At 41.8% G+C, this 14,476-nt stretch overlaps 1 protein-coding gene across 1 annotated transcript in view; it reads right to left on the bottom strand.

Annotated features, from left to right (window-relative positions):
• Positions 1–1,794: 1,794 nt before the first annotated feature.
• The window catches only part of LACC1 (laccase domain containing 1), a 249,385-nt gene continuing 236,703 nt past the window's right edge, over positions 1,795–14,476 (bottom strand). The window contains exon 7 of the mRNA XM_044071708.1: positions 1,795–2,290. The gene's annotated coding sequence lies outside the window, so the exon portion shown is untranslated. The remainder of the gene's footprint in view (positions 2,291–14,476) is intronic.

Genomic DNA, 14,476 nt, shown 5'->3' with positions numbered 1-14,476 from the left:
GTGGAAGGCCCTGACCTTCCATTTAGATACTCCTCTAGCCAGTTTCTAGTACTTTTGACAACTGAGGATATACTACCTAGGCATATTAACACCTATAGCACCTATCAAACCTTTAACTGGGGCAAGAGGCAAATGAAGAAGATTCACCCAATCACAAAAACATCTTCACACAGATTCAAAACAGCCTTTTCCTAAAGGTCAAGAAAATCCTGCCCTTTTTCCTAAAATGAGAAAAAATTTCCTGGAATCAGAGAAATCTTGAATAAAATCCTAGGATTCTCCCTCATGGAAGAATCTAAAAGAAAAAAATCCTCAGGAGGAGAAATCTCAGGGTAGAATCAGCAGGAGAGAATCAGAATAAGGAGGTACTCCTTGAGGCTCCTCCTCAAACACTCAGAAGCCTCCCTCAGACCTTTTATCAGCTCTCTCTCTCAAACTCAACACTCATCTATCAGGAGGGGGGCTCATAACCCTTATCAGTAATCAAATCCTCTGACATTTTAAGCATATGTTTCTTAGGCAAAGACCCTGAGGCCTACCCCCCACTGAAGCAAAACTTGGCCTGCAGGGCAAAGAAGCCTCAAAGGAAAGGAGAGAAGCTAACCACCTTAGGGAAGAGAGGAAGAGAAGGAAGAACAGAGACCTGAGAAGCCCTGCACCCTGCCCTAGAGGATAGATCCTGTAACAGTAAAGTCTAAAAACTCTCCTCCTCTCTCCTGGGGAAAACAAACCGCCACCTAAAACTCTAAAGAACCGACGCCTGGGACTGTCTTTGAACCGGCGTCTGGGACTGTCGCTTTGTCCTTTCGTTTTTTTGCTTTTTGGCTTGCGTCGAGCAACGGCGGGCATTGAAAGCACAAAACAAGTCTAACTAACACTTTAACAAAGTCTACAGTCTATCTACTAATAATCTAACAAATTGGGCAAGCACGTGCAAAGGCGGCCGTCAACAACGTCGTACACAATTCAAAGTAACACCTAGTGGTAATCCCTAATCCCTCTCTGTTTCACAAAAATACAGTTATTATTCTTTTTTCTGACATCCGTTAAGAAAAAACAAAAAAAAAAAAAAATATTCCCCAAACTTTGATTTACTCTGAAAACTTTCTGACTTCAGAAAAACTCAGAACGCCAACCCGCACTGCAAAATTGCTTGCTCGCTGCATGGACCGATGCGGCAAAAAAAGACTGAGGATATGTCATGCGTACCCTGGCGTACTGGCCCTGAGTCCCTAACTAGCGTCATCGCCGGACTAACTCAGCCACTACTCTTTTATATATCCGGGCCGACTGCGGACTACCCAATAGTTAGGACTGCAGCAATGTGGAATGAAGAACATCATTCACTCTAGTGGAGCTGCCAGAGTGGCAACACTAAACTGGCTACATTCACAATTCTGGAGTTATCCCTTAAATTATGTTTAATAAGTTTATTATAGTTTATAATGCAAACATTATACTGCACACATTAATTTGGCTGTATTTAAAGACAATTAGTATAAAATAGTTTAAAATCATAAATACTGCTTGTTTTGCAACTTAAAAAGTATCAGTTATATAGGAAACAACAATCTTCTTTTTCTTAGAACAGGTTATATCTACATAGCTGTGTAACACCATCTGATAAACTGCAATGGCTAGAGACTGAATTTCCCTGATCTTGACTATTTATATCAAGTAATACTTTCCATCACCTGGAAATGTGCCCACAGTATGCTTGGCACAATGTACCACACTACCAAGGAGTCTTTGCGGCTAGAGTTCAGTTTTAGCAGAGATATGAAAAAGAAGCACTGGATTACTTAATTTTTAATTGAATGTTGTACACTGGACTTGCTCATACGGTTTCATGAGTCTGCATTATTGACATAAAAGTCCATTAGTCTTTTAATTAAAAATAATTACTACTAAGGTGTCCATTATAAAATTTACTTTTACATTAAATAAGCTATAACAGTATGTACCACAAGTTTCCTTGGTATGCTTTGCAAATATACATAAGAACTGTGACAATGGATTTGGTTGGCATCCTCAATGGAGCCATGAAGCCCTGCAAATAAAAACAAATCAAAAGCAAGTCTTGTTACGTAGACAATTACAATGCATGTTGCATGGAAAGTACTGGTGAATAAATACGGGAAAACACAGATCTCCTTTAACATGAAATTAAATGTAGTGAGTAAAGATTTCTCATCCGTTATATAAAATGATTACAGGTTCTCCTTCAAATTTCCCCGACTTGAAGAACAGTAAGAGGTAGTGTATCATCAGACAGTGAGTGGAATCAAACCTGCAAAACAGAAAACATGAGTTCTTGGATGGCCAAACATACGTGATTAAAATGACTTTTAATGGAATGATAATATATCTCTGATTAAAATGCTGTAACAAAACAATAACTTTTTGAATGTGACAAGAAACAGCAGACTATACTATGCAGACTCCATTGTGCCACTGCTGAACAAGATAGCTTTACTGCCTCAGGAAAAACTGGCACTTAACTCTATTTTACACTTGATGTTTGCCACATTTGATTGAGTTACTTAATTTACATAAAGTTGACTGGTGAGTTATCTTGGCACAATGGAAGGCTAGAAAGTGCACCCTTCTACAGCTGCTTACTCTGGGGATGGGAGCTTTTGATTCCTTTTCTGAGGAACATGCGTCCCTTTTGCACTCTACCAGAATGCACTGCAGTTTGCATGGTAATGCTATGGTGGGACAGACCACAAACAGTGACACATCAAAGCTTGATTTTAGTGGAACACATGTGCCATATTATATTATATTATAGTATATTAAAGCAACTACACAATACTCTGGATTGCTAATGAACTGCTGAGTGAAATCAGATAACACATCAAAGGCTACTTCAGTGAAATGGCAAAATATTTTTTCTATGCAAATGGGATTTATGTCCCAGTTTATATGGTATCAACCATGTAGTACTGTGGAATGCTAATAAAGCTAGTGGGGGTGTGTGCAGACAGACTGCAACATATCGAGGGCTGCTTTTGGTGGGAAAGCACTCCATTTACTGTGATTGAGTCAAAGGTTTCAAATGATACAACAACCACATATCACTAAGATCTGCCCAGTAAAACCAAGAGTGACACAGTTCTGTAACATACACAGACTACTATGGACTCATTTCTAATACTACCTGGACAAAACAGTAACCTATAAAGAGCTGCTTACAGTGCGAAGTAATACATTTGCTCTGTATGAGTGAACAAATATTTTGAGCCTTTGTTTCCTCATTATTTTTGGCTTTGTCCAGATTCGTTGTGCTTACAGGTTGAGAGGTATGCCCCAAAATCTGACAGTGCCAGAACATACCCCCAAAGTCCAAAGAAGAGCAAGGACAAAAGTTCTCACGATGAACAAGCACTCAATACAAGCCAGAGTAATACAGTTCCATGTGAAAAATACATTGCTGCAATGCTGAATCTCCGAGCAAACCTTCAATGCAGCAGATGCTCAGCCACATCAGAAGTGACAGGTTGACAAGAAAGAAAAAAAAAAAATAACCAAATGTGTAATTCCAAGTTTTATCCACAGGCAACAATATGCTTTGTCATTATGACAATGTCTACATAAGCAATTTACTAAAAGTGTCAAACAAAAGTCTCTGGAAGAGACTCACACTATCTACATAAACAGTGCAACTATGGAAACTGAGGAACAAACTCTAATGGTGTTTTCCATGAATGCAATGTGAAGATGAAGATGCTGGATAATGGAGCGGGGACAGGCTGCACTTATGTGCTACACATGATGCTGGCAATGAAGACTAAAAATGTGTATTATGTGGAAAACGGCAGGTCTAAGAAAATGACAACAAGATCTCAGTTCAGGGAGAAAAAGTTTGTTAGAATGCTAGGACCCTTGCTCAGAGTGAGCTATCTCTTGTAAGACTGCTAGAATCTTTGTTCAGAGTGAGCTAACTCTTGTAAGAATGCTAGAATCCTTGTTCAGAGTGAGCTAACTCTTGTAATAATGCTAGAATAGTTGTTCAGAGTGAGCACTGCTACCTCTTGCAAGAATGCTAGAATCTTTGTTCAGAGTGAGCTAACTCTTGTAAGAATGCTAGAATCCTTGTTCAGAGTGAGCACTGCTATCTCTTGTAAGACTGCTAGAATCTTTGTTCAGAGTGAGCTAACTCTTGTAAGAATGCTAGATTCCTTGTTCAGAATGAGCCAACTCTTTTTGGAATTATGGGATCCCATTTCAGAGACAGAGAGTTATCTTGTTAGAAAGTGACATGCAAGGGCGATGACTACAGCAATTATGGAAGCCTGGGCATCCTATCAAAAAACGCCCTTCCAATTAGTAAAGAAAACAACTTTACATAACTTTAAATAACTTAGAAACTTTAAGTAACAGATACTGTTGTTGTTCTACCTCTATAAGACAATTTATATACACCAAAAAGAGTTATCTATAACAGGGAAAGATACCATCCAATACCAAAAAGTGACACTGGTGACACTGACTTCTATTGCATGCTCTCACATTCTATGCTGTCAGTGATGCATAAATCATCACAGGAAAGATTAACAGACAGGCAAACAAGAGAGGAAAATGAATAGAACATGTGGGCCAGATAGTTCCCGTCATCAACCTCTATAGGTCTCTATTTGTTTTGAAAATTGATTTTTTATTTCTTAACAGTGCACGTGAAACGATCCAACTGGGCTTTTCTCTTTAGTTACCTGGGCTACAGAAAAAGATGTGTATACCTACAGAATACAGTCAAAGTACATTCAGAAGGTCATGTTGATAAAACCAGTTAAAAGTACCACTTGCAATCACAATGCATTAACTGCACATAGCCAGCTATGCAGATAATAGTAAGATGACTTGCAAATGCAACAGGCTGATGACATGAGAAGTACGACTTCAGACTACTGAAAGATGTAACACTGCATCTTTGACAAACTGCATTACCGCAACTCAGTAAAAAGGACATTATTAAGTAACAGAATTTGACAAATGCAGGAACATCTTACCAGACCATGGAACAAATACTTGCTGTTGGCTGAAATGCAGCAGAGTCCAGAATTTCCTTGATTTAAAACAGGGCAGGCTATTCCAAATAACTGTTAAAGATTTGAGCAATGGCATGACATTAGTTTGGCATGCAACAAGGGGCACATAGGATTCACATCCGTAAAGGATCTTAGACATGACCTGTGTACATTCAGTTTTTGTCTATGCCTAAAGGAAAGTAGCAACTGACAGTACAAACTGTACTTGCCAGGTACCCTCTGTCATAATAAGACAGAGATCAAGTTCTCATGGAGTTACAGATCACTCAGCTGGAAAACTTTAACTACACTTAACCAAAAAAATAAAGGCCTTAAATCCTTCAACTATCTCAACAGAACAGCAGAATACTCTTATTTAGTAGTCTCAATTGTTGCTTTAAGATGATCTGTGTCTCACTTTTTAAATCATGAAAGAGCCACTCCTATTTGACCTATTTCTAAACAAACCAGCAGTACTATAGACCTAAATCTATACCAGTTCAATAACTCAATTGTTTTTTAATTCATGCAAAAAGGCCAAAGGCCATTCAGAACACAGATTCCTTAATGTACTTGTATACCCTTGGACCCAACCAGGTATCAAGTTGTTTTTTTGAATATCTGCTAAGATAAAGACTGTCAAATATGCAGAAGAACCCTGTTCCAAAGTCGAACCAATGACTGTGTTAAATAATTTGTTCTTAAGACTGCCATTGACTCCTCAATTCTGTAAGTAAAATATGCCCCTCTGGTTAATATGCTTCTATTCAACAATTCAATATTTAGTAGAAAATCGATATTCTTCACTCCAGAGTCCCCTGTACGCTAAATAAGTTTACCCCTCAGATATCTGTAAATGACCAAAAAAAGGCCTAGGCTTGGGTATGATTCATCTCTACAAGTAATGATATGCCTTGTAAATTTTCTTTGAATACCTTCTAAAACCAGGTCACCTTTCCTGTAGGAGCAGAACAACATGTTGTACTCAATGACAGATCAAACATATATTATGAGCAACACCAAAAAACAATTATTTCTATTTGTAAAGCTCTTAAAAATTAAGCCAATTACTTTTAATGCCTTCGCTTTAACTTTTAAGTCATTAGTCCTATACTTAAAATTACTAGATACAATGATACATAATTCTTATATTTTATCAACTTCTGTAAATCATGGGGATCAAAGTTCATTTGATATTCAACCACTGGTTTCCCAAAATGCAAAGAAGTACATTTATCCTTATTAAGTTTTAGTCTAGTTAAGTCTAAGAATTCAGCCATCAAACAAATGTAATTGTTAAAGTGGTTAATACCTGCTGTTAATGTAATAACGCAAGCTAGTTAATACTGTGACCACACCTCTCAACCCTCTTACAGCAAGAAATCTGGACAAAGCTATAAATACAAGTGGGACAAAGGCCCATAAATAGGGACAAGTTTTATATATTGCTCTTACAAACTTATAAAGTTGACAGAATAACAGGTTTTGCATTAGCATGAATTTTCTGAAGGATATGAAGTCAAACTCAAATGCCTGTCATCATTTTCTAACTTCAGTATGTAATGATTTACTACTAATTTGCAAGAAAACCACAAGTATATGAAAAATGGACCAAAAATATACGAGGCCAAAATCTGGACATTCTGCAAAAATCTGTACACTTGAGAGGTATGAGGCCACATACTTGGCCATCCAAACATTAGGCATCTTAGAAATAAATGAAACTACCAGGCTGAACAATACTGGACCTAGAACTAAGCCCTGGGGGAACTCTCTCACTTCAAGCCAGCTAGATGTGAAAATTTCCTATCCTTACTCTCTGCAATCTACCACAAAACTAATTGGCCATCCAGCGAACAATGTATATATTAACTTTATGTATGAGCATGGCATCTTGATTAAGAAAGGACAGTAGACACCACTCAAAACTCTTCCCCACCAGTGAAGTAAGACTGACAGATCTATAAATTATTTATATTGTCTGTTGGGCCCCCTTACGAATTGAAGTTAAGTCTGCAAGTTTCCAATAGCCAGAAGAATGCTACAATATAACAGGTTATTACAAATTAGAGACATCAGCTGATAATATATTTACTGCAATATTTTCAGAAAATGCCTGGAATATTATCAGGACCCTGTTTGATACAGCTTAAAGATACCTGCACAACAGTCAGATTGGAAACTGGGCACATACAGTCATCTTCTGTTAAAATCCTGTCATCAAACACAAACAGTGTAGGATCTTCTGCCAAGAAGTGCTCATTAAGCAAGTTCGCTAATAATTCTCCAGCATCCAACACTTCACCTCAAACAGAAACTGGTCCAGAAGATTTAACCTTATTACCAATGTATCTAATGTAAAAATAAAAATTACTTAGAACAAGGGCTACTAACTAAATATCTTCAACTGTACTTTTTGCTAATCTTAAAGAAGCATTTGACTTTCTGGAGACTATGTGATAGGCCTGTTTTACATCATTTCTCTTGAACCTCTTCACTATGTGATAGGCCTGTTTACATCATTTCTCTTGAACCTCTTCCAGAGTCTAAATTTCTTTCTCTTTTTTCTCAGAAGTTTAGTATGGTTAGTACTAACCATGGAACTGTCCATTATTGTTTTTTTACATCCAGACAAAAGAACTTCAAAAATGTTTTCAAAGTCCTATTTATTCACAACATTATTTACCTTGGAGGAATTCAAGTCAATAGAATTTATTTGATTATTAATGTTCAAATGTAACAGCTTGGACTTATCAAAAATACTTTTTTGTTGATTTGTAAGAAAAGCTTTAGTTATATTAAATTTAAACGTTAAGTGATCTGAATTGCCTAATGGATAAATTTGGTTAATGTCAGAAATTTTATCTGGAATATTTGTAAGTAAGAGATCCAAGATATTATTTGATCTGGTAGGAAAGCTAACCATCTGTGTCAAAATGTATAACATACATGAATTGTAAAATTCATCCTCCAACATTGTCACCATTGTGCCATTAGACCAACTGATCCCTGGAAAGTTAAAGTCACCTAATATTATCAAGTTATCATAAGCCATAAATTTGACAAAGCCATCAGTATACCAGAGTTGATCAGTACTTGATAATTAGAAGTTATGTACCTACCATAACGTTCCATGTTAGTTGTCTTCTCTCGCCTTCTTTCTTGCTGGATGGGTTGAGAACTCCTTTTACCAGCTCGAGGCAACCCTATATCCCATGATGCAAGGCGGGACTACCTCAGATCTCGTTTGGTAGCTAAGACTAACCTAATATATTTTAGGAAAACCAAGTTCATAATAAAGGAGTCCTCTAATGAAGGCTCAGGAGGAAACAACCTGAGAAGAGGAACTCTTCAAGATCTGTCCAGGCCAGGGGAGAAGACAACTAACATGGTATTGGTAGGTACATAACTTCTAAATGTTAAGTTGTCAATCCTTCATTCTTGCTGGATGGTAGCACCTGTATCCCGGGTGGCTCAATGGAACAGACTCTTGAGAACTGTGGAACCAAAACTGGCCCTGTCTCTGGAGGCCAAATCTAACTTGTAATGAGAGACAAGGGTATGAGGAGTGACCCAAATAGCTGCTGCACAAATGGTATCAATGGGTAGTCTATCCTGAAAGGCTGCAGAAGTGGATAGACTCCTGGTTGAGTGGTTTAGAAGGTAGTTGCTTGCCTCTGAGTGAATACACATAAGAAATGGTGGAAGACAACCATCTGGATAAGGTCACTTTAGACACTGGGAGACCTTTCCTGTTTTCTGCATAGGAGACAAATAATTGGTCCGATTTCCTGAATTGTTTCGTTCTATGCAAATAGTACCTGAGCTGACGATGGACATCCAAAAAATGAAGCTTTTGTTCAGCTCTGTCAGAATAATTTGGGAAAAAGACTGGTAGATCGATGGATTGATTAATATTAGTTTGAGAAACAACTTTGGGGAGAAAGGACGGGTTCGTTTGTCCTTGTGAAAAAAGTATAAGGAACGGATGCAGAGAGCTTGAATCTCGGAAACCCTTCTTGCTGAAGTGACAGCCAGTAAAAATATAGTTTTCCAGGTCAATAATTTCAATGAACATGAAGCAGACGGTTCGAAGGGTGGTAACATTAAGGATGCTAACATTAAATTTAGATCTTATTGTGGAGGAGGATGTTTTATTGGCGGCTTTAGGAGAAACACTCCTCTCAGAAAGGCCTTGCATAGTCTATGTGACATAATGTTATGATCTTGCAAGCCAACATGATACTTGGAAATAGCAGCCAGTTAAACTTTTACTGTAGATGAAGAAGATCCTGACTGAAAAACTTCAGCCAGGAAATCTAAAACAGAATGCACAGGAGCAGTAAAGGGATCAATATTTCTGGAATTTGCCCAAATGGGCCACTTGCTAGCATAAACGGTTCTGGTGGACGACTTCAAAGAAGTCACTAAGATATCTCTGACCGGATCAGAGATCATAGGAAGCCTGGCTAGGGAAGGAAGTGGAGCAACCAAGCAGTGAGGTTGAGTAAATGAATGGCCCGATGCTGTTGACCCGACTGGTGGATCAAAAGATCCGGAACTGGGTCCAGATGCCAGGGCTGCACCAGGAGGTGACGATGCAGAGACGGAAACCAAATATGTCGAGGCCAGTAAGGCAATGAGAATCAACTTGGCCCTCAAACGGTGGCTTTCTGAATGACTTGTGGAATCAAGGGAAAAGGAGGAAAAGCACCAATCCTGGGTTAGAGAGTCTCTCAGGGGTTGGCCTGAAAGAGGGTGAAAAAATCGGGGCACTTGTTGTTTTGGGGTGTAGCAAAAAGATCGCAACAAGGTGTGCCCCACTTCAGAAAAATCTGGCATGAGAATGGATCTGCTCAGCCTGTCCGCCGAGAGGTTGGACCTGCCGGGGATGTGCGTTGCTATCAGAAACCAATGAGAGGAGATTGCCCATTGCCAAAGTCTGAGAGCTTCTCGACACAACGGATAGGACCTGGTCCCGCCCTGCTTGTTGATGTACCAGACCACGGACATGTTGTCCGTTTGTACTGCAATAGTCCCCGCGGGAAGAAAGTCATTGAGGGCTTGCAACGTTAAAAGCCTCATCTCCAGGACATTTATGTGCAGATGGTATTCTATGGGTTGCGTCCGTGGACCATCCTGCCCTGATAATGCCCCCACCCGATCAGAGAGGCATCCGTAGTAACTGTGGCAACGGAGGAGGGAACAAAGGGGTCGCCCTGATGAAGAAGAGGGGAAGATATCCACCAGTTCAGATGAGTCCTGCACGATTGTGTGACTAAGATTTCGTGCCTCATCGGAAGACTATGGAACGACCAATGAGTGAATAACATCCACTGCAGAATGTGGAAGCGAGCCAGTGGTAGAAGAACAATGGCCGCAGCCATAAGACCTAGAACCTTTAGTATCAATCTGGCTTTGACTTTGCTGCTCTGCAATAAAATCCGAACGTATTTTTGGATGTCCAGAATTCTTTGATCTGTTAGTCTGGCTAACATTTTGACAGTGTTTAATTCTGCGCCTATAAAGGTGATAGATTGGCAAGGCCGCAGAGAAGATTTTTGAAATTCACTGAAATTCCCAAACTCCTGCATAGCTGCAGAGTGTAGTCTCTGGTCTGAAGAAGCTGACACCTGGTGGTGGCGGAGAGGAGCCAGTCGTCTAAATAAGGAAACACCTGGAATCCTTGACGTCTCAGATGAGCTGTGACCACTGCCATGCATTTGGTAAACACTCTGGGGCTGAAGTGAGGCCAAAGGGCAGGGCTCTGAATTGGAAATGACTGGTCCCGCGGAGAAACCTCCTGAGCGCCTGTGAATCTTTATGTGATAGTACGCGTCCTGAAGGTCTATAGAGCACATCCAGTTGTCCTTGCCCAGAAAGGGCAGAATGGACTGAAGCGTGACCATCCGGAATCTTGCCTTCTTGACAAATCTGTTTAGACTGCTCAGGTCTAATATTGGTCTCCAATCTCCCGTCCTTTTGGGGACTAAAAAGAATCTCGAGTAGACGCCGGATCCTACTTGGTCTGCCGGAACAGTCTGGATAGCTCTTTTTTCTAGGAGCTTTGAAACCTCCTGTTCTGCCAAATCCCTTTGACCGGGTGAGATGTCTGGAAGGGATTGTTGAGGGATACCTTCGAAGGGATTTTGTAACCCTCGGATATGATCGACTGTACCCACATATCTTGTGAAAGGGAATGCCAGGCTACTGGGTACAGCAAAATCCTTCCCCCGACTGCCTCCAAGGGTGGACAGTCGGGCAACACCTCAGGGGTGCTGAAAGGGCTTCTCAGGAAGAGACTCCCTGTTGCCCTGGTTCTGAGGACCCCCTGCCTCTAGGGCGGCGTCTATTATTGTTACCCCTCTGCCTCTGGGGTAAACTGACCACGTGTGTCCGGTGTAGCTCCTTGGGCTTTATGGAACCACATCTTCCTCCCTTCTGACCCTTGGGATAGGGTCTAGAAGGGTGGAAAATGGACTCCAACGGCAGAAAGAGTTTTACCGTCCTGCTCACACCTGGTCAAGGTTTCCTTCACCTGAGGTCCGAACAAAGCCGAACCGTCAAAGGGGTATTGGTGAAGGACACCTTAAAGGGGTCCAAAATTACAAAGCCGCATCCAGGCTTAACGCCTAAGAGCCACTCCTGTGCCTGCGCCCTGCTCGCTCCATCGGCTGCATAGGATATGAGCCGCATGGAGGAGTTGGTTAAGGAATTCAGGATTGCTAGCTGTGAGGCAATCTTTTCTTGAGCCCCAGCAGCAGAAGGATCCTGGACCACTTCACCTAGTTCCTTGAGAATATCTCTTTGAAGCCTGGTGAAGTGACAAAGGTAGTTCAGCGAACGCATAGCAAAGGTCGCTGAAGAAAACATCCGCTTTCCATACCTGTCCATGGTCCTAGAATCTTTGTTAGGAGGATGGACAGGTACTGAAGGATCCACAAGTTCCTTCTTAGTGGCTGCCGCCACCACCATAGCATCCACAGAGACGCCCTTGGAAAGAAACTGCTTGTCCGTAGGGGCCGTAATAAATTTGGATGGTCTCCTGGGGACAGGTTCCACAGAATCTGGAGCTGCCCACACCTTCCGAGCCACTACCCGCATAAGTGGGTCGAAAGGCGGAGACACCCAGGAGGTGGAGGGTCGGGATCCAAAAGCCTCCAGGTATACTGACTCATCCTCGGAGGGGTCAATGGAGGGCCAATTCCCCCTCTGTTTGAGGAGCTGAAGGATGTCTGAAAAGGAGACATCCTCAGAGGGGGATCGTGGGGAACCCTCGGACTCATCTAAATCGGTATCAGATGTAGTAGACTCAGGGGAGTCTGTGTGTTTCCTCTTACACGTCCTCTTCCGAGGGGGTTCCCCTGCAGGGTCAGGAGAAACCTCGGAAGAGGAAGATATTCCCAATGGGGAAACCTGGGGCGATGGATCCCTGGGCCTGAGAGCAAGAGGCTGGCAAGAGGCGTCTACAGGCACCGAAGAGGGAGGAGCTAGAGGGATGGACCGTTGACCTGGCTCAGGTGCCAGGACACTCCTCATCACCTCAAAGGCTCCCCTCCGGGAGACCGGAATATTCCCGTTCGAGGAAATAGGAATTCCCGGATCCACTGAGAGGGAAGGCTCGATGTCGGTGCCGAAGCCGAAGCCCGAGAGGGAGAGCGGGTCGGACAAGGGTCCGATGCCACTAGCCCCTCGAGCCGACAGGAAAGGATCCCTCCAAGGAAGGTCTCAAGGAGGAGATCGGAGCCGACGGAGCCGAAAAGGATGCATCGGTTCCGGCGCCGACACAGTCGCTGTCGAAGCTCCGGCTCCAAACTCTGGTGGGGAGTCGGAGGAGGAAGTTCAAGGGTGAAGCAATAGCCAAGTCTGCTGAGACGGGCTATGGAGCATTTGGGCCAGTGCCTGCGACTTTAACAGCCTGCTTACCACCCTCTCTAAATCGTGGTCAGACAGCCTGGAAGATCTCGAAGATCGGCTCCGATGACTCCGCTCTGACAAAAAAGGAGACCCCGGAGCCGAGTGGATAGATTCCAAAGAAGGGGACCGAGATCTCTTCCTGGATGAAGTCATCGGAGCCGAAGTCCTATGGGTTCCAGATGGAGCCGAAGGCTTCTCGGCTCCGATACTGGATAATGTGTCGGCTCCAGCCGGAGCCGACAAGGCAACAGCAGATTGGGTGTCGGAACCGATCGGAACTGACCCTACCTGAGAAGAAGAAAGATCGGCCGGCGGCCGATCTCGACTCAAGGAGTCGGAGCCACCGAAGGCTTGGAAGCTGTAACCTGACCCTTAGATGGCTTGGAAGGCTTACTGGACCCAGGTTTAGTGGGTGAACCTTCCGGCTTTAGCAAGCCACGGATGATTAATTTATTCCTCCTTTCCTGCAGGACTCGCTGGCTAAAAGAGTGACACAAAGCACAGGAGTCCTGCAGGTGTAAAGGCCCCAGTAAACACAAGAAGTGTGACCGTCTGTCAGAGACATTTTCTGACAGCACGAGTCACACTTCTTGAAGCCTGAGACCTTTACCTCCTTAGACATAGTCTATGAAAAAGAGTAACAAAAATACTCACACACACACACCCCAAAACAGTCACACAATTAATCCCACAAACACAGACACACAGATAGGGATTAATAAGGGAGGCCTAGGCCTAACTGAAAATTTTTAAACTTTTTATAAAAGTAAAAATTTTTTAACTATAAGGGGAATAGGGTGATTGTATGGACACTACACACTAAAAAATAGAAAAAGGGGAAGATAAACCCTGACTTAAGCTGTTTGAAAAACTCAAACTTACCTCAGCTGGCAAAAAAGGAGACCTCTTCAAACGAGATCTGAGGTAGTCCCGCCTTGCATCATGGGATATAGGGTTGCCTCGAGCTGGTAAAAGGAATTCTCAAGCTAAGCAAGTGCCGATTCGGATCGCTCCAACCCATCCAGCAAGAATGAAGGCGAGATTGACAACTTAACATTGTAGGGCTTTTATTACAAACTAACAAGTTTAATGGGAGAGCAGAGTCAACAACGAATACTTTCTCAAAAATCAGTTCTGAAATTATAATCCATTTCCAACATCCTAATATTTAGCCACTGGGCTGCAAAAATAACCACTCCCCCTCCTATCCTATTTCTCAAGCACATACATGATTGGTATCCAGGAAGATGTATTCCTTCACTATTCCACAATTCAATACTTACAACCAAGCTATAATTATTTACTTATACTACATTTAGTTTATAAGGCAAACTTCAAGCATTGTCACGATACACTTTTAGTAACTTGGGGTGTCTAGCATGGTTGTATCTAACCTTGATTCCTGGACAAAATCTAAAAAATGTTTCACAATATCAACCAATTTTGAATTTAATAATTTATCACCTAAATAATTCAAATTATACCTATCTTGCCCAAATAAATTTGTGTTATTCAGAAAATCATTTCAG

This window comes from Protopterus annectens, chromosome 5.part0 (assembly GCF_019279795.1).
Source record: "Protopterus annectens isolate FY-2018-M chromosome 5.part0, PAN1.0, whole genome shotgun sequence".
Lineage (NCBI taxonomy): Eukaryota > Metazoa > Chordata > Ceratodontiformes > Protopteridae > Protopterus > Protopterus annectens.
The sequence above is the reverse complement of the archived record's forward strand: the minus strand, read 5'-3'. Positions and strand labels throughout refer to the sequence as shown.